We start from the raw sequence: 21,001 nt of genomic DNA on the forward strand, positions 1-21,001 counted from the left end.
AAAAGTCAAGACCAGCCCTATCAAAGAAGGAGATTTAGTGCTGAAACAGATCCGTGTGACGCACACCGACCGAAGGGGGAAGTTTAAACCTAACTGGGAAGGGCCATTCGTCGTGAAGAAGATACTAAGCAAAGGAGCGGTGAAGTTAACTACCATGGACGGCATGGAATTCTCCGAACCTACCAACCTGGATAGGCTTAAGAAATACTTTTCGTAAAAAAAAAAAAAAACAAAAAGAGAAAAAGAAAGAAAAATTCCCGATAGGTTGAAAACCTGCAAAGGGCGACCTATGCAACAATAAGGGAAATCCCAATGGGTGAAAACCCGAAAGGGCACTCATTTAAAAATTCCGGGATAGTAAAAGGAGAGGAGAAAAATCGCCGGGATCCGAAAACCGAAAGGCGGGTCCTGGTAACAATAGTTATGACTTGAGCAGTTACAAAAACAATGTATAAGAGACTAAATATTTCTGTTGTTTGTAAATAAATAAAGGCGTGAATATATTTGACGAGAATGATTGGAATCATCATAATATACTGAATGCATGGTAATATGAATCATGAGTTATACATTTCCTATCTTACTTTTCATAAAAAGCCTACCTGATATCCACCCCACTCCCTATACATCAGCTATACATCGGGGAAACTCTAATAAAAAAACTACAAAGCAATACATAAAGAGCCTAATACGGAGGGAAGTCCCAATAGTCCTTAAACTCCCTAAAATGTGACGCCCGCTCCGCAGATAGTGTCTCCTCGGCAGCTCGTGCTCTCTCATCAGCAACTCGTGCTCTCTCATCTGCAACTCGTGCTCTCTCCTCGGCAGCAAGGCGTCCGATCGACTCATCACGCGCCCTCTCCTCGACGGCAAGGCGACCCTCAGTCTCCCTCCGCATCACCTCCGACCAGTGGTCATTTCTCTCCTGATACACCTGACCGACCCGGGCGTCGGCCTCCCGCACCAACTCGCTCTGCCTCCGCTCGTGGGCATGCAGATCGCTCTAAAGCAAAAGAAAGGAAAAATAGATAAAAATAAGAAGCAGCGTAGGCACGAACATAAATCATACATACATGCATACATTCCACTACACTAAAGTAAAATAATGATACATACCAGGTGATCGGTGCAGCGCAAGCTGAGGCGATCTCGGAGATAACCAGACAGCCCCACGTAATCCGTACAGGTCTCTCTCGTAGTCAAAGAAGCGTCTGAGGGATCAAATGGGACCCTCGAGGAGAAATGGGAGGAGCCGCCTCGAATCCCGCATAAGCGGCCCCGAACTCGTCATAACAAATCGTGGCAAAGTCTCTCCCGTAGTCTGGTAGGGGCACACCTAGGGAAGACCTCTCCGGTCGGGCAGCGCTGGAGGACTCGCCGACATAGTAGCGCTGCTCGCACACAGGCGTCTGAGCTCGAGTGCCGTCAAAGAAATCGGATAAATGGGCACTCCTCCAGGATCCCTCCTACAAAAAAAACACACAATAAAAACCTCTAAACATCTCATGAATGAAATGGTAAAATGAGAAAGGGGGCAGAACCACTTACCGGGACCTCCTTTTGACCAAAGACTGCCGCAACAGCCTCCCTCGAAAATACATCTGCCACCGGATCCATCTCCATCGCTGCCGCCGGGGCATCCCTCGCGCTCAGCAGAGTAGATAAGTAAAGCTCGCGGCCCCCGACGTGAATCCACACCGCTCTACCAACAAACCGACGGGTCAGGTCCTGACGAATGGTCGATAGGGGCATGGTCCGCACCGCGAACATAGAAACGGGAATCTCACCCGGTGTCTAGTGAGCGTCACTAACTCCGGTGATGCCTCGGTCCCCCAAATACCATGCCCGCACGCAGGGGCCGATGAGCACACACTGCTGCTCCTGGATCATAGATACATAAGTATAATCGGGACCGAAGTCGAGGTCGTCCCACCTGAACTTAATCTAAAAAATGCACAAAGAGAAAGTCAGAAAGACTCAAACAAAAATCTCGCACGACTAGGCAAGATCTACCTATCTGAGGGTCAGCGAGTCGATCCAATCTAGGAGCCGCGGCACCATCCGACTCCTCTCGGCGCCCAAGTCAAAATCTCTCCATCGGGTCATGAAAGGCAGCCTCGATACTCTCGGTCGAGGTCGAGACCGGCTGGGAAGAATATGCCTCTCATACGCCCACACCTGCGGTAAAAACAAGGATTAGGAGTGTGAAAGACGCAAAGAAGATAAGACGGGCAAGTCAAAAAGGCATCGCGTACCAGCAAAGCGAAGGTGTAACCACCGAAATCCTTGCGCTTCCGGCAAGTCAGATCCAAAAACTTGTAGAGAAAGGCTAAGCCTGCCCCCGCCCAATCATAGGAAGCCGCCGCATCCAGATCGCTGAGTGCCTGAATGAGACCCGCGTGTACCTTCCCGCCCTTCGTGCGGAAAATCGTCTCACTCAGAGTATATACCAAGAAGCTACGAACCGCCAAGTCGGTATCGTCGGTCTCACAAAAATCTCGCCGACTTAAAAGGCTCGCGGTGGAAATAAACTTCGCCGGAGTAGATTTGGTGCATGGGTGAACCCCCGATTCAATCAAGGCAGCGAGCCTAGCAAGGTCGACCCGTGGTCGCATCATATCGAAATAAAAGGGAACGGGAGTGCTGCTCCCTCGCAACCCTGTCAGCAGTGAAACATCCCTGGGCGAGATGGTCATCTCCCCGAAAGAAAGGTGGAAAGTGTGGGTCGAGTCAACCCACCGCTCACATAAGGCGCGTAAGCCAAAGCGGTCGCATACCCCGTTGGTGCGGGGCAACGCTGCAATAAAAGGCTAGAAGCCCAACTCGCGCACTTGGGCTCTCGCCGCGGCGCCCAGCCTAGCATACCACGAGTGAATCTCGGCGGTGGTCCCAGAAATCTCAATAAACTAGAAAGAACAAGACAAGAAAATTTAAATACAGTTCCTAAAGCATGCAATTAATGGGGACGCGTTAGGACTAGGCATTCTTTCATTATCTAACCTAGAGACATCTGGTCAATTAGGGCCAACTTTTTGTAAAAGTCTCTCCTTTAGGGTCGCTCATGTAAGGTTTAGTTAATTTTTTAATCCACTCTCGTCCGCATTGACAAGGAGCATAGGTTAAGTTTACTATTCATGTGCATTAGTTAAGTTTTTACTATTCACGTGCATTAGTTAAGTTTTACTATTCACATGCATTAGTTAAGTTTTCACTATTCACGTGCATTAGTTAAGTTTTTACTATTCATGAACACTATTCACGTTGTTTTTACTGTTAGCATGCATAAATTCGTAGTGTCACTATTCACATGCATATAGCGCGCATTCTTACGCAGAAGTAAACAAGTGTTACTTGTAAGTGAAGAAATTCATGCTTTCTAGCTAAAGTCCTCTAAGGCAATCTAAAGGTTAGCATGCAAATCATGTTCGGATAGGAATACTAAAGCCTAGAATTTGAATCAAATAAAAGTGAGAAATCACTTACCTCGTTGCAGCGTGTCCGGCTCAGATGCGTCGTAGGGTCGTGGAAAGGGTCCACTCTATCTAGGTTCACGTAAACCTCATTCATGCCTCTCGTGCCATCGCATTCATCTGAATCCATCCCGAGGATAATTCAAATCAAAGTCTAGAGAGAGAAAGAAGAGAGAGAAGGTGTGGGGTTGAAATGAAACCCCACCACCTTATATAGGAAGAAGGAATTGCATTCCCGTAAATAGTGAAAAAAGTACGATGTGACATAAAGGTAAAAAGTAAATAATTAATTACTAGGCGCACAGACCTCCGATTTGTAGTCCGTTTCAGCCTGCATTTCTCCCAGACAGCGACCAATATTGTCAAGACATGAACTCTAGACAACAGTCAATTTTTACAGAACAATGACACCAGTCAAAGTACAGACGACAGTCAACAGAAAAATGATCATTAGTCTATATCATTTCAGTCTAAAACACGTTCCCATTAAACCTCCGAGACAATAGCTCCAGTGAGAAAATACAGACAACAGTGTTGTACGAAAATCCGGAAACAATCCTCGCTTTTGAGCCATCTGACTCACGGTCGCAGACCGGAGTTGCTTTTGAGCCATTTTACCCGCGGTCGTGGACCAGGGTCGCTTTTGAGCCATCTTACTCACGGTCGCAGACCGGAGTTGCTTTTGAGCCATATCACCCGCGGTCGTGGACCAGGGTCGCTTTTGAGCCATCTGACTCACGGTCGCAGACCGGAGTTGCTTTTGAGCCGTCTGACTCGCGGTCGCAGACCGGAGTTGCTTTTGAGCCATATCACCCGCGGTCGTGGACCAGGGTCGCTTTTGAGCCATATTACCCGCGGTCGTGGACCAGGGTTGCTTTTGAGCCATCTTACTCACGGTCGCAGACCAGAGTTGCTTTTGAGCCATCTGACTCACGGTCGCAGACCGGAGTTGCTTTTGAGCCATTTTACTCACGGTCGTGGACCAGGGTCGCTTTTGAGCCATTTTACTCGCGGTCGCAGACCAGGGTCGCTTTTGAGCCATCCCATTAACGGTCGTAGACCGAAATTGCTTTTGAGCCATTCTTACCCATAACCAACGTACGCTAGATTCCGAGAAAAGAACATTCGTCGATGGCCGCTCCAGAGGCGACGACGGAAGGAATCAGAGAACGACACCAGAGCACGTAGCGCGAAGGTCAGGTATGCTTCCTCCTACTCTTTACGTGTCTTTTACTTTTATATGTTTTACATTGCATGTGTTACGTTAGCAAAAAACGTTTTCAAAACACACACATCACTGTCAAAATAGAAAAGTATGGGCAATTGTAGACACCGAGTCGGAGGACCTGTGACGAAAACCTGGAAACAAGACGGTTGAAGCGATTGATTCTGAAAGTTTCAAAAAAAAAAAAAAAATAAATAAATAAAATAAATAAGTTACGGTCGGTCGTTGTTGTCGATCAGATAGCTCGCGAATGCTTAACGGCACGGTGCGAGTGCTTAGCGGCGGCTGGCGCGTGTTCGATGACAGTCGGACGCCCGCTCGACGACGCAAAGCGCGCGCTCGACGTCAGTCGGACGCACGCATCCAACCATGAATGGTACGCGCTCGGTGTCCGAGCAAGACACGAGCTTGGCGGCACGGGACGCGCGCTCGTCAGCCACGAGGCGTGTGCGCCCGGCAGCGCGGAACACGCGTTCGGCGGTCACGACGTATGAACGTCCGACGACGCAGAGCGCAAGCTCGACAGCCGCGAGGCGTGCACGCCCGATGACGTAAGATGCGCCCCGGCGGCCGTTGAGCGAGTGCACGACCGCGTCGGGCGGAAGCCCAATGATAGGCGGGCGCGAGCGCCCAACCGCGTCAGGCGGACGCCCAACGGCAGTTGGGCGCGCGCGCACAACCTCGCGTTGGGCGCTCGCCCAACGCTGATGGGCGGCCGCCCAACAATCGTTGGGCGGTAGCCCAACGTAGTGTTGGGCGGCCGCCCAACAAGCCTTGGGCGGCCGCCCAACGGCTTTGGGCGACGCCAGATTTTACTCTGGCGTCGCCCATTGTTCCGGGACCCGTTTCCCTATAAAAAGGATGCACGGATCCCAATGAAAAAAGGAGGAGGAGGATTTTCTTTGGAGCCTTTCTCACTCTAAACATTTTTAGAGAGAGAAAGTGAAATTTTTTTTGAGAAAAATATTTTTTTTTCTCAAAAATTCCAAAGTTCCTAAAGTTAAATTTTTACTAAAAAATATAAAAAACGGGAGATTGCAACTCGTGGAATCAATCGGCTTCGACTGTCAGATACCGAATTTAAGGTATTATCCGAGGACTAGACTCTTTTATTTTATTTTATTTATCTTCTCCTTCTATTTATTTTTATGCTATAGTTTTTATTTATTTAGTTATTCATTTATTTTGTCACGTTTTATTTAATTAGCGTATTTATTTAATTTTCGTTTCGTGTTGAATAAAATTCGGTTTTGTTTTAAAATAAAAAACCTCGTTTTGATATCCCAATACGAACCATGATCCGATAAAAAGGTAGTTCGGGTATCGAAAAACGTTGAGATTATAAGTTTTTTTTAATCTAAAAGAAATTTCCAAATAATGTTTTAAAATAAAAAAAAACATCGTTTTAGGAACTTCCGTTATTGACTGTGATCTATTTTTGGTAGTTCGGAAATCCAAAACGATTGTATTAAATTTAATTTAAAGCTTTTGAATAAATCTGGAAATAATTGGAGTGCTGCTGTAATTTTCCATTTCTGTCACTAATTGCTGTTTACCGACGGATTTTCCGTCGGTAAATCTGCCAAAACGTAAAAAATGCCATTTCAGTCCCTTTTTCTTAACTTTTAAGCTTTTAATCCTTAATATATATATGTATAGTTATGTAATATATGTTTTTCAAACTATTTTAGATATTTAGTGTATATAATTATTTAGGATGTTTGTATATCATTCTTTATTTAATTTTTAAACATAAGTATATGTATATATATGTTCTTTTTTATTCATTTGAGTTGTATTAGATCCTATTTTAAAGGTTATTTACTTGGGCATTTTGGGAAATAATTAGTAGATATTGGTATATGTTATTTTTGATATTTAAAACTATATTAGTTGTGTATATATGTAGTTTTGGGGTATATGGGGTATGTTATTGATTATTATATGAAACTATTTTGGATAAAGATTATCTTCTTATTTATGAGATTTATTTACTATTTTCACATTTTTAAAGTATAAATGTATTATACCTAGTATTTTCATATATGTATAGTTTCTTTTTTATTAACTCTTATTTTCATATTCTCTTTTGATTTGGATGTATATATATATGCTTAAAATACTTTCTTTATTCTTTTGGACCATTTATGGGTTCATGTTTCAAATGGGCTTTATTTGAGTGTGAATCTTGGTTTAAGTGGGTTTATTATTGTAATTATAATAGGTGAAAAGTCCATTAAATAAAAGGGGAAAATAAATCACAAAAAGAGAGTTTTTCAACTTAATCATTTAAACTAATGAATTTTTAGAGGTTCCTAATGTAAATAAATGGAGTTATTTTTGTTAATATTTCAAAATTGGTTCCAAAACATCACGTTTTAAAACCTTAATCCGTTCCAAAGGCGGATTAAGCGAACATTGTAATTAAAATCGTTTTCTTTGTGAATAATAGAGTTTTTGAATCATTTTCTTAAAGGGTTTGTACAAAATAAAATTGACTTGTATGTTTAATCATGTTTTCCTATTAAAAGGTTTTTATCCTAACGTTTTCAAACACTCGAGTCGTTCCAACGGCGATTCGGGTGAACTTCATCACACGGGGTTTTAAAACGCACCTAAATCGTTCCAATGGCGATTAAGGTGCGAACCATGTAAATAAACTCGTTTTGGGGAAATAAGTTGGTATAGAGTAAACACACAACATGACATTTAAATAAAGTCGTAAACCACTTCTTTCTTCCCCCTTCTCTGTGTATGTATAATATAAATGGGTGATTCTTTACTAATATGGCTTTCCAATAATATATGCTCAAAACGGTTTCTGAAAAAAGAAAGAAAAGGTTTCAAATGAATTTTAAACTTAAAGAAGTATACGATTAGTCCGTTATCGCCTAACATGCTGAGTAGGAGGCCGGTGGTTCATAACCGGGCGATATCGGGGTGCCTAGTAGCCTTTCTCCGAAAAGGAGCTAGCCTTCTCGGTTCGTACCTAAGTTTCCCGAACCCACACCGGTCTCCCGCAAGGGATCGATGTTCATTTTCCCATTCATGGGTGGCGACTCTTCCATATCTCCGAGCTCCGGTCCTGCCGAGCATCTTGATTCCACGATTGGTTGCTTTCGGCGCCAATCACCGCTTACGTCGCCATGAGGTTGTCCACCCCCCGGTCCGCCCGGGAGATTAGGCCGCGACACCTCGTCTAACAAGTGTTTCATCAACTCTAACACCACCTTCATCCTTGCGCAACTTCATTCCTGGGACTATTGGATTTTTTACAGCATTGCTGTCCTCCATGCCAAACCTTGCTAAAACCTCTTTTGCATATTTCCTCTGACAAATGAATATCCCACCTGCACACTGTTTCACTTCTACTCCAAGAAAGTACTTCATTCTTCCCAAGTCAGTCATATCAAATTCAAGCATCATTGAATTTTTAAATTCATCACACATGTTTCTATCATTCCCAGTGAATATTAAGTCATCAACATAGAGACTTACAATTAAGATTTTACCTCCTTTTGATTTTGTGAACAAAGTATGCTCGATGGGACATCTTTTAAATTTTTCACGTAAGAAGTAGGCTTCAATTCTGTTGTACCAAGCACGAGGTGCTTGTTTAAGGCCGTATAGAGCCTTTTTTAGCTTATAGACCTTCTCTTCTTCTCCTTTCTTTATGAATCCCTCGGGCTGCTGCACATACACCTCCTCTTTAAGCTCTCCATGAAGAAAAGCGCTTTTTACATCGAGTTGAAAGACCTCCCAACTGAATTGAGCAACTACTGCAAGAATCATACGGATAGTGCCGAGTCTTGCCACCGGAGCAAATACTTCAGTATAATCTACTTCATGGCGTTGCGCGTACCCTTTTGCTACTAGCCTCGCTTTAAACTTCTCCACATCTCCCTCTTCATTCAGCTTGGTTTTGAAAACCCACTTGACTCCTATAGATTTGATTCCTTTAGGAGCCATAGTGAGTTCCCAAGTTTTGTTCCTCTCAATAGCATCAATTTCAGATGACATTGCTTCTCTCCATTTTTTGCTTTTCACTGCTTCTTCGAATGAGATCGGATCATTCTCAGTTACCATCATCAAAGAATTTAAATTTTCTTCATCAGAGAATCCCTCTCCTGTCTCATAATCTGCCATCCAACCAGGTACTCTTCTTTCTCGTATACCCCTCCCTTCAACCATATCAGAATTGAGCTCATTTGGAGGTGAATTCGTCCGGCTACTTGATTTGCTGGTAGAGCTGCTGCTCGAATAATTTGGGTTTTTGGAGCTGTTGGAATTGCTGCCCAAATTATTTGAACTTGTGCCATCAGTTTCGTCTCCATTCTGGGCAGCTATATTATCAACTTCATCTTCATCTTCACATTTAAGCATGTCCCTCCTTATTTCTTCATCAGTTCTGCCCCAATCCCAATCTTTTTCTTCTTCAAAAACGACGTCTTTGCTGACAACGATCTTTTTTAAGATTGGATCATATAATCTCCATGCCTTCGATTCATCGCTGACTCCCAAAAACACACATTTTCTGCTCTTGTCATCTAATTTACTTCTTTTTTGATCTGGAATATGAACATGTGTCACATATCCAAAAATACGAAAGTATTCCACGACTGGTTTCTCACCGCTCCATGCCTCTTCTGGGGTATTGTTTTCAACAGCAGCTGTTGGACATCTATTTTGAATATGCACACACCATTTTGCAGCTTCAGACCAAAATGCTTTTGGGACTCTCCTTTCATTTAACATCGAACGAACAACATTCATAATTGTCCTGTTTCTCCTCTCCGCAACTCCGTTCTGCTGGGGTGTGTAAGCTGCTGTCAATTGTCTGCTAATGCCCTATGATTTGCAAAATTCTCCAAATTCATTGGAGGTGAACTCACCACCTCTATCTGTTCTCAAGAAAGTTATGAAAGCACATGTTTCCTTTTCAACACTAGCTTTAAACATTTTAAATGTAACAAATGCTTCTGATTTTTCATGTAAGAATAAATCCAAGTCTTACGTGTAAAATCATCGATAAAACTTAGGATATACCTCTTGTCACTGTGTGAAGCTGGTTTGATGGGACCACATATGTCCGAGTGTACAAGTTGGAGTTGTTTTGACGCCCTCCATTGGCTCATCCTCGGGATGGATTCTCTGTGTTGTTTCCCAGTTTAACATGTAGTGCAGATCTCCTTAGGAGATTTCAGATAGGGCAGGCTAACCACCATCTTCTTGAAGGCCAATGTTCTCAATCCTTTGTGGTTCAGATGTCCGAATCGGCAGTGCCACATGTGTACTTCTTTCTCCGACACATCTTCAGCTTGTAAGCATGCATAATTTCTTTGTGGCATAAATGCCAGCAGGAAGAACATTCTATTTCCACTCATATTAGTTCGCATAATTAGTCCTCTCTTAGGATGATACACTTTACAAGCCCCGTCACGAATCAGGATGGCTAACCCATTTTCTTGAAGTTGTCCTATGCTTAATAGATTGTTTTTAAGCTCAGGAATGTAATATACATCAGATATTACCTGGGTTATGCCATTAATTTGCACCTTTATACTTCCTTTGCCCACCACCGCCATTCTCGTATCGTTGCCAAGCTTCACTATGCGATTGCGATTTTCCTCCAAGTCTGAGAACCAATCTTTGTTGCCTGTCATGTGGTTGCTACAACCCGAATCGAGGAACCATATTTCTTCTCTCTTCTCTTGATGAACTTCTTCATGAGACATTAACAGAAGTTCTTCTCCTTCTTCTAATTCTGCATAATTAGCTTTCTTGTCCCAATCAGGACACTTATATTGAAAATGCCCCAAATTATGACATTTGAAACACTCAATAGCTGCTTTATTGAGAGGCTGCCTCCCTCTACTTCTTCCACGTCCCCCTCTAAACACGCCTCGACCCCTTCCTCTGTAAGATCGATCATCTTGAACCACTTTTAGCACATGCTCTTCCTCTTGGTAACCTTGCATCCGTTGCTCATGAACAAGTAGACTTCCATGTAATTCATCAATACTCAAGATAGTGAGGTCATTTGATTCCTCTATCGAGCAAACAACATAATTAAACTTGATAGTCAGTGATCTAAGTATCTTACTCACCACCGTGCTTTGCTCCATCGTTTCACCATTCGACTTCATCTTGTTTACTATGGTCAAGGTTCACCCCAAGAAGCTATCTACTTTCTCTCATTCTTTCATGGCCAGCGGCTCGAACTCCCTTCTCAACGCCTGAAGTTATGCCCTTCTCACCTTTGTGGACCCTTGATATTTCTGTTTCATTGAGTCCCAAATAGCCTTCGACGTTCTTTTGTCAAGAATTGTTTCCAGGATTTCTCTATCAATTGCATGGAATAGGAAATTCTTGACCTTCAAATCTTTGAGCTTGACTTCTTCTACTATCTTTCTCTGAGCCTCACTTGCTGGTGCAGTCCCAATTGCTGGTGCAGGAATCACTTCATCCACCAAGTTCCACATTTCTTTGCTCCTCAAGAAATTTTCCATTGTCATTGACCAATAATCATAATGGCCATCAAATTTTGGAATGGATGGCTGCACAAATTTTTCCGAGGTTCCCATTTTGGTTCTAACTCACTCACTCAATTTCTCACACCCAATTTTGGCCTTTTGCACAGCTCTGATACCAAATGATAGATCTGATTCAACAAAAGTAATAAGCTGGAAAAAGGTAATTTATTCAATGAGGGAAAGGGCTTTAAATAGCCTTACACCAAAACAGAATTCACATTGCACAAGCTAAAAACATGGAGATACAAAACAAAAAAATCAAACTCTGTTATTCCTAAAGAAAAGGTCTTCCTAAAGAGCTAGAACTCTCTTGACCAATTAAAACAGAAAAGACTATTTCAAACGTAGCAAATATCTAACATTCTTGGCGTTTGACATAGTAATAAAATTAAATTTGAATTGAGTCGAGGAAAGAAAGAATAAAATTGACCTAATCTAACAACTCTAAAAAAATCACAAATATATATATATATATATATATAATGATACATGGAGAATTAATTGGAGAAACCGCATAGATCCCTATGGGAGCATATCAGGGATGGGTACGGAGATATTTATCCGGTCCCTGTTTGTGGGGGATGAAACAATCCCCATCACCGTTTCACGAGATTGCTAATCGGGGATTCTCTCTTTCCATTAGGACGGATGACCCACGAGGACAGGAAATCCACGCTCGGTTTATATCCTTAATGACAGTCATATGTAAAAAAATCTCCAACTGAACATTTCTTTCTGTCAACTACTCCTAAATCGGTTTGTTAATTCCATTAACATAAGTTAGCACCCAAATTTGATGGAAGAACAAAGCATTTGAATCTAAATTGTCATGTTGGGCGAAATTATCTTCTTGAAAGGTTTCATTTCAACTCTATATATTGACACTCATGACCAATTAATACATTTTCACAAAAACATCTCCATTTTTCCCTTGACAGCTTCAAAAGAAAAGTATTTAATATTTGTCCGTAGGGGCCATATAGTTATGTAGATCTGAAAAGACATCATACATAAAATAAAAGAGACAGATAGATGCTTAGACCACCCACAATGGGTGAATTACCAAGTAAAAACATAATTCAGGTGCCTATATATATATATGACAAATTATAAAGTAAATTCTTGAACTAATACTCATCTGGGTAATCTATCCATCCAACCGACTAAACAAATAGAATTGTAATATATTATCATATTGATTTATCCCTATTTCTGTCCAGACAAATAAAACCCATCAAGATGATCAAACAAAACCAAACAAATAATGGGTAAAGATATTTTTTTGTTTTGTGGATGAAATATTGTATAACAGAAGATATTGTTATGGGCCTAAAGGAGTACTTGAAGAGGCAGTTAACAATTTATAAACAGAAAAATATATAGTTGGTCTTTTTGTGGCTGAACAAACAATTGCATTAAAAGTAAAGCAAGGACCATCTAACCATTGGCAGGCAGCCTTTGCATCTATCCAGTGGTCCTATTTCATGGATATGGAAAAGAAACTTTGCTGCTACAAGTACACATAAATATATGTTGTTTCAATTCAATATTGCATCCCTCTATATGTCACCAAAAATGTTTGCTTCTTGCCTATGTTTTTGTCTATTTATATATCAACACGTCTGCAACTTGTTCTATTTGGTGATATTGTGCAGTTTTTTTTTTTCTCATTCCTAATTAGAACAAGCAAATTTAGACAAAGGTTTGTAGAGGGAAAGATATATCCAAATCAAATTTATAAATGAATCATACATTGAACACTGCGATCAAATTACTAACCTTGCGAAATATTGGTAGTTGCATGCAATTAACAACTATATTTGATCCAAATTTGAATTTTTATATTCACATCACATGATGCAAGCTTACATATTAAGTGTCAATATCTACGTATGGGTTAATATTTGGCCAGTGGCGAATACAGAATTACTCGCTTGGGGGCCGATTTTATACGCACAATTTTTTTTTTTTTTTGCTAAATCGAACTTGCTCAATTTTTTTTTTTTATATATATATGTGTGTTATAGTTTGAAATGGTCAAGAACCAATTTTTAAGTATTAATATACAATTTCTTAAAAATAAGCTAGATTTCATTTAATAGTCCTAACATGTAAAAAAAAATTTGGACTTAGGAAGGGCTGAACAGGTAAAAAAAATTTAAAAATTTGATTGTAGAGAGCCTACCATGCCAAAAAAAATTAATAATTTGGATTTAAGGAGCCCTAACAGGCCAATAAAATTAGAAATTTAGATTTAAGTAGGTCTAACAGGCCAAAAGAATTAGAAATTTGGATTTAGAGAGGCCTAACAGACCAAACAAATTAGAAATTTGGATTTATAAAGTCCTAACAGGAAAAAAAATTAGAAATTTGGATTTAGAGAGACCTATTAGGCCCCAAAAACTTAAAAATTTGGATTTAAGGAGTACCTAATAAACCCAAAAGATTGAAATTTTGAATTTTGGACAAGCCTAACACGTAATGAGCCATTTTAGAGGGGGCTAATTCAATACTCCGGTAAAAAAAAATTGAGACAGGAGAACCGAAATTATTCAAGATCAAGGTGGTTCCGACGACCGGAGGGGTCCGAACCCCTCCAGGCCCCTCCCTGTTTACGCCCCTGTATTTGGCTAGTGATCAATAGGATATTTCTCCCATGTAGTAGATCTCAAAAGTGCTTCATCTCCCAAGTGATTTTCTATAAAATAGGAAAATTGTCGACCGTCAGACGCAAGTACTTCAATACTTAAATCAATATTACACTTAAAACTAGTGAAAAGGTAATGAAAAGTAAGATTTTGAGCATACATGTAATATTCATTCAAACTCTTTATTTATAGGTTGTTGGGACTCTTAGTAGAGTTTTAAGATGTTATGTTTCTATTGGGGGGAAAGCGTTGTCCCAATAAGAACCTTCCACATGTATTCATTTTCCTCATTGCATTCACACTAATATTCTTTAGATACATAACATATGAGCTCATGCCACTCACCTATCAATATTGAGTTTTGTCCGAAACCCGAGACAAAACTAAGTATCATAGAAAAAGCTTTACTAATATCTCGTAAAGGATCCATTAACAAAATCTGGCCTCTAACATGATCATATTGATCGTTTAAACCCATAAAAAATTGTAATAATCAATCTTCTTCTGTCATATCATCCACTCTCTTAAAAGCTTGACAAGTACAAGTGCGCATAGCATCACAATGGCATTTAGGGATTTGACGCAACATAGACAGTTCATCCCAATACCGTTTCAATTTGTTGAAATAGATCATGATTGAGAGATTACCTTGCTGAAATAAGCTGATTTCTCTCTTCAATTTGTACAACATTGGACCATTACTGGCACCGAATCTTTTCCCTAGCTCTTTCCACGAATCCCTAGCGGAAGCGATAGTTAAGAAGCCTTCAACGACTTCGTTTGAGACTGGATTGACGATCCAGGAAGAGACAAGGCAGTCACATTTCTTCCATTTTCGAAATGCTGGAGTTCCTATGGGCGGTAACTCTTCATCATCGAGGATGAATCTAAGCATTTCTTTGGCAGTTAATACTCGGATCATAGCACTACTCCATGACAAGTAGTTTGTGCTGGTAAGTTGAATATTGATGAGCACAAGACCTGGATTCTCTGCAGAAGAGAAAGATGGAGTTGTCTGTATCCCGAAAGGATTCACATTATCATTCGCCATCTCGACTTCGTCTACAAATGGATCTCCAGTGTTGATTTCATTCGCTCGTCTTTTTCGCAGCATTGTTACTGGATTCTCAATAGATTTAGTGAAGCTCTCATACCATGTAGAAATATGGAATGAATCTTATTGATTTCAACTAGAGTAACAAAAAAGATTACAGAGAATGACTTCTTTAGGAGCCATTTATACAGAAAGGGAAACTAAAGTTGTTACAGGCTGTTGCTGAGCTGTCAACAGCATAACAGAAAAGGAAAATAATCTGGTGTGAGCTAAGTTGTATGTGATGTGGCATAGTTGCTAACAACATGAACTTCCCTTTTTTTATTTGAACGAAGTAATTTGAAATAGAAAATATAACCAAAATAGTGATGCGACAATCGCTTTCGTAATAACCGAGTATGACATGATATAAAAAAATTATATTTTTATTTACTTAATTCAATTTTTTGAATCTGCCACACAACATTCAAAAAATGTTTTTTTTTTGTCACTTGAGATATAAGTGGTTGTCATATTATACATAAAACCAAGTTCTTTTCAACGTGATTGTCACATCACTATTCCATCGAGATTTTATGTACAATTTGATTGAAATGACTATTGAAATAAAAGTAATAATTTTCAATGTCTGTATTAAAACAAAATGAAATTTAGTGATCTTTTAAAACTGACTCCAAATTTCAGTAAGAATGGATGGAAATTATCTTATATTATGCATCTTTCCCTAAAGTAATATGGCAGTTCGAACTATAGCTAATTTCCTTGTTCATGGCTCTTTAATCACCAATTTACTCTCAAAACTCCATTTCCCATTACTTTAACATAAAGTCTTTATTTCTATCACCAACTTCATTCAACTATACCAATAAAATTATCTTAGAACTTATATACTTGCTAACCTGATTTTGTAGTAAAATCATAACATTTTTTTTAATCTATTTAATTTATTCTACCTATGTGGCGTGGACTTGGTAATTTCTTATTACCAAGCTTCCTATCTATTCTATTCAGATAGAATTTGGAAATGAAAACCACTTAATTCTGCCTATTATGAAAGAAATTTATTTTATAATTCTTGTACAATAATTTTCTTCACTTTCTCCCCAAACCATCAATTTCTAACTTAAAGAAATTGGGAAATTTAATAATAAAGCCCTAAAATTAAATTCCAGCACAATTTAATCTAATTTTAACAACTATTCAACAATTAGTCTACTTCATGATATTCTAAAAGGAATGAATCTATTTAGATTTGGTCAAAATCCATTAACCAAAGTTTTATCAAATATCATATATTTATTTAGACTATTTCAAAAATAATTTCAAAGAATTTTTTTCTTTTGTGTCTTATACTTAAGGTTATATAGACTCTCCTACATCCGACCTAGATATGCTTTATCTAATGGATAGGCGCCCCCATCCTAGATTTTATAATGTCCCGACCTCATTTAAGAACATAGATGCGTCAATGTCTTGGTTGTTTTATTGTATACTCTCCCAAACGTAACCATGACAAACAGATTTCTCAAAATGTATTCACATTTTGCACCATATCTCTTTATATGAATTTTTCTCATTTTTGCACAATTTCTTATCCCACTCCTTGTGGACCTGCCCTAGGATGGGTCGCATCTCTTCATGCGTTAGCTAAGAAAATCTCGTACGAATTCCTTACATTTTTATCTACGACCGCTCATCTCAAAGATTGAAAGATTAGAGAACTCTATATGCTTTTGTTCCAAGAAGGTTATAAATCATGGCATAACCCTTTCTTTTCCATATGGAGCCCCTTTCTTTTTCATTAACAACCTCATCTAATTAAATAGGCAACACAATGGCCCCATTATGCACCCCCTCTATGCAGAAAATTAAGATAATGTGTGTTTTTGTCATCGACTTTCGATTCCATTTTAGTAGCCATATTCTTATTTTCTATATATTATTACTTTTAAATTTAGATATAGGATAATAATAATTATTTATAAGAACGATTTTTAACAATTGGGTCTCAATAATTATTATAACGTAATTGAAATAAGTTCTAATTTGGATATATATTCATTAAAGCCTTAAATGAGGTTTGGGTTGGGTATGATAAATATTTATGCTCAAGCTTGAGGGAGAGCGTTATAGTGTGAATAGATGTAAATAGTCAATAGCCATAGTCAATAGTTTTTTTTTTTTTTTGAAGTAGTCATAGTCAATAGTTAATAACCAATAGATGTAAATTTATTAGCTTTCCGATTTGCCTTTTTACCTCTTGTATAAATACCTAAAGCTAATCTGTAATAATATACAAGAATATAGACTTTACTTCTCTATATTTACATATTTCAATTAATAGGTTATTTAGTAAAGTTTTTTAAGTCTCTATTAAGGCTGAAAAGGCTTCCTTCACCTTACAATAAATGGAGGCTATGGAAGAGGTCGAAAACAGTTGATGATATTCCATCATCCGATTCTAAGAATGACAACTGTTTAGTCAAGACTACGATGTATCAACTAGATTTCCCTAATAGCAAGATAGAGTTAGATAAAATTGTATATGTTGACATGAAGGATAATTATCAAGACAATGTTAACGACGATTTTTCTAGATTTTGGAAAGACAGTTGCATTTTTTTGGAAAATGATTAAATGGTTTGATGTGAATTCTGAAACCGATGATTGCGTGGAAGGACATATATGGAGAGGAGTTTGATAATTCTCTTATAAGGATGATCTCGGGTATTATTTTATCGAATTTATGACACATAAAACATTGTGAGGCTCAAACTATAAACAACATTTGAAGTTACTTATGCTAATGGAGAATCAACAATTGCCTATTCTCCAAGTGGAAGAGTTCAATCATTAGCTATAGCTTGGAGGATAATTATAGTTTGTGGCTTATTAGCTAATTTGTATAATCATATTAGCTTTGTTACAATTAATACTAAGGATAATATATCCATATCTTATTTTTTTTAAAATATTTTACTTTCTTATTTTTTTATTTCCAATGTAAATATTGGCAAAATATTTGAACCATTATTGTTATTATTGAAAGCAGTCCTATACATTGTGTCTTATACTTAATGTTGCATAGAATCTCTCATATCTCTTTATATAGAATTTTCTCATTTGTGCACAATTTCTTATCGCATTCCTCGTGGATCTGCCCTAGGATGGGTCGCATCTCTTCTTGCATTAGTTAAGAGAGTCTCATACGAATTCCTTACATTTTTATCTACGACCTCTCATCTGAAAAATTGAAAAATTAGAGAACTCTATATGCTTTTGTTTGTAAATCATTCCATAACCCTTTCTTTTCCTATAACCCAAAAAAAAAACAAAAAAAAGGGGAAAGAAAAGGAAAAAAGTGAGAGAGCTTTAACTATTGCTTTTAGGAGATTGATTAGAAAATGTAAGGGTTAAGTTGAGATGAGGAATGAGATTTTTTTTCTATTTTGTAATATTAAGTAGACACCATATGGAGCCCCTTTCTTTTAGTGTAACAACCTCACCTAATTAAATAGGCAACACAATGGCCCCATTATGCACCCTCTCTATATGGACCTAATGTCAATTCTCTTTTATTTCCATATATTCTCTGCTCAATTCAGGGTATAGAGTTGAATGTGACTATTGCTTGCAAATATTTGGCATTCCTACTCAAATTATTATCATTTTGTGGATTCAAATATTACAACTATTAATTCAATTATCAAAATGATATAAAGTAGAGGTGATAGAGGATTCATGGACCACAAATATCCTACTACTTGATCATCATCATGCATGTGATTTGAATATACTTCAAAATGGAATTAAATGCTATAACAATTTTAGATCTGTGAATTATAACATTAATGGAAGATAATGATGCAGACACACCAACATATACATCTAAATAGTCTAGAATTTTAGTATTCAAATAAGACTTACAACTTCACATGCACATGCATAATCCATCCAAAAATGAACAAATTAAAACAATATATTAAGTGGATGAGATTCCTTGCTTCATTCACCCACAAAAAGATTCACTTTATGGTGAAAAATAGAAGAAATCATAAAAATAGAAAAAAGGGAGGGTAATTATGGACCAGTGATATGGTTAGTGTCGGATTCATGATTCACCGATATAAATGTTTTTAAAGTGTTTAATTGTAATTTTAGTTGTTTTTATCTTAAAAAATAAAAATATCCATACACTAATTCAATAGAGTTTTCCAATAATTAATAGGTGCTCAAATAGATCTATCCTATATGATTGCTCATATGATATCTACCATATCTACTACATCCACTGGAGAATAGGATACAATTATAAAAAGGTCAAAATTTGAAAGGGGTTACTAATTGGATTGGGAGAAGCCAACTGGAGATTTTGGGGGAAGGGTGGCTAAAATCCTTCACCCACCATACTAAAATGTATTTTTGAGCCGGTTGAAATGATTAATACCCTTTCAGCCATAGTGTCGGTCCATCCTTGATTACACCTATGAGCACTCAAATTCAAAATCTGAAATAAAAGTAAGTCAATTTTAGAGTTTACTAATACAAAAGTTATTCAATTTTGACCATCCAGTTAACCATTTATTGTAGAGTTGATGAGAAAGATATTTTAAGTAATATTAATTCTCGGTTTTGATGTCATTTGGATTTTTAATTATGACAAAGAAACTGAATATTTAAAGAGATAAAACACTGAACATGATTTAAAACATAGAGATCGCAGTGTACGATTAATTAATTAATTAATTGTGGTTGTAATAAGTGGTTATAATATTAATAAATAGCAAAGTTGAATATTGAGTGATGATGAATGAATATAATTTACCAATATGTAATAAGAATCAATTTAATTGAAAGTTGATGGTGAAATAAAAAAAGAAAATGAATAATTATTGAGTTAATTAAAGTTACAAGTAGAGATACCTTAATAGTTACTCTATTGACAAGGATGGAAACTTAACAAACCAACGGTTGAAACTAACAAACTAACTGTTGGAACTGTATTCATAAATTAAGTTGCTGTCCCCACCATCAAATCAAGAAATAAAAATACTACTGTTTTACATAATCACATCAATGTTGCAACTTATTATTATTAAAGTATAATATTACTGTTTAAAGAAATAAAATGCAATAGGAATCTACACGCATATTATTTTATTTCTTTTTGTAATGGAGGAGGGGATCTTTGAAGAGTTTTTGTTCATTCAAAAGCTTCGCTTGTATAATAATTCAATTTTGTCTCTAGCAAAACTAAAATATACCATCATTGATTTTGTTAGGGATATTGTCTATATTTTACCCCTAACTTATTCTTTTGGAATTCATAAATATACCCCTAACCTAAAACTACTCAAATTAGTTTCAAATACCAATTTAACCTTGTGGTGTTATCAAGAGAGAACAAATTTAGCCATATAATTTTAAATCTATCGTTTACAAAATAGTAATTGTTTAAAACCTTATTAAGGAAAGATAAGTTTTATTTTAATGTGCAATTTGAGGATCTAGCCTCTATTCAACCTCTAGCGCTTGTGGTCACCCAGTAAAATTTGAAATTGAAGCAAATTCTATTAATGAAAAAGAAATTTCATCCTCTATTAATATATATAATGCTAAAATTGTACTACCATTTAATTAATATTAAGTTTAAAATTACATTATTCTGTACGTAAACACTAAGTTCACTCTCCACAATAACCATAAAACTAAAATAACTCAACCTATCTGGACTGACATAAATTATTTTTTCCCTATCCAGACAAAAACGATGTCATTTTAGATTAGACAGTAGGAAAAAAAAAGAGAAAAGTGATTTCATTTTAGATTAGACTGTAGGAAAAAAAGAGAAAGGTGATGTCATTTTAGATTAGATGGTAGGAAAAAAAAAAGGATAGGTGTATTACTTTCTATCTCCTAAGAGTGCAACGAGCACTTCCCAGGTAAATGGGGTGGACAGACGTAAAACCATCCCAAAAAAGAGGAGTTTGCAAAGATCAACGGTGCACCAACGGTGATGTCATTTTAGATTAGATCGTTGGAAAAAAAAGGAAAGGTGCATTGCTTTCTAT

This window comes from Euphorbia lathyris, chromosome 3 (genome assembly GCF_963576675.1).
Source record: "Euphorbia lathyris chromosome 3, ddEupLath1.1, whole genome shotgun sequence".
NCBI classification, from domain to species: domain Eukaryota; kingdom Viridiplantae; phylum Streptophyta; class Magnoliopsida; order Malpighiales; family Euphorbiaceae; genus Euphorbia; species Euphorbia lathyris.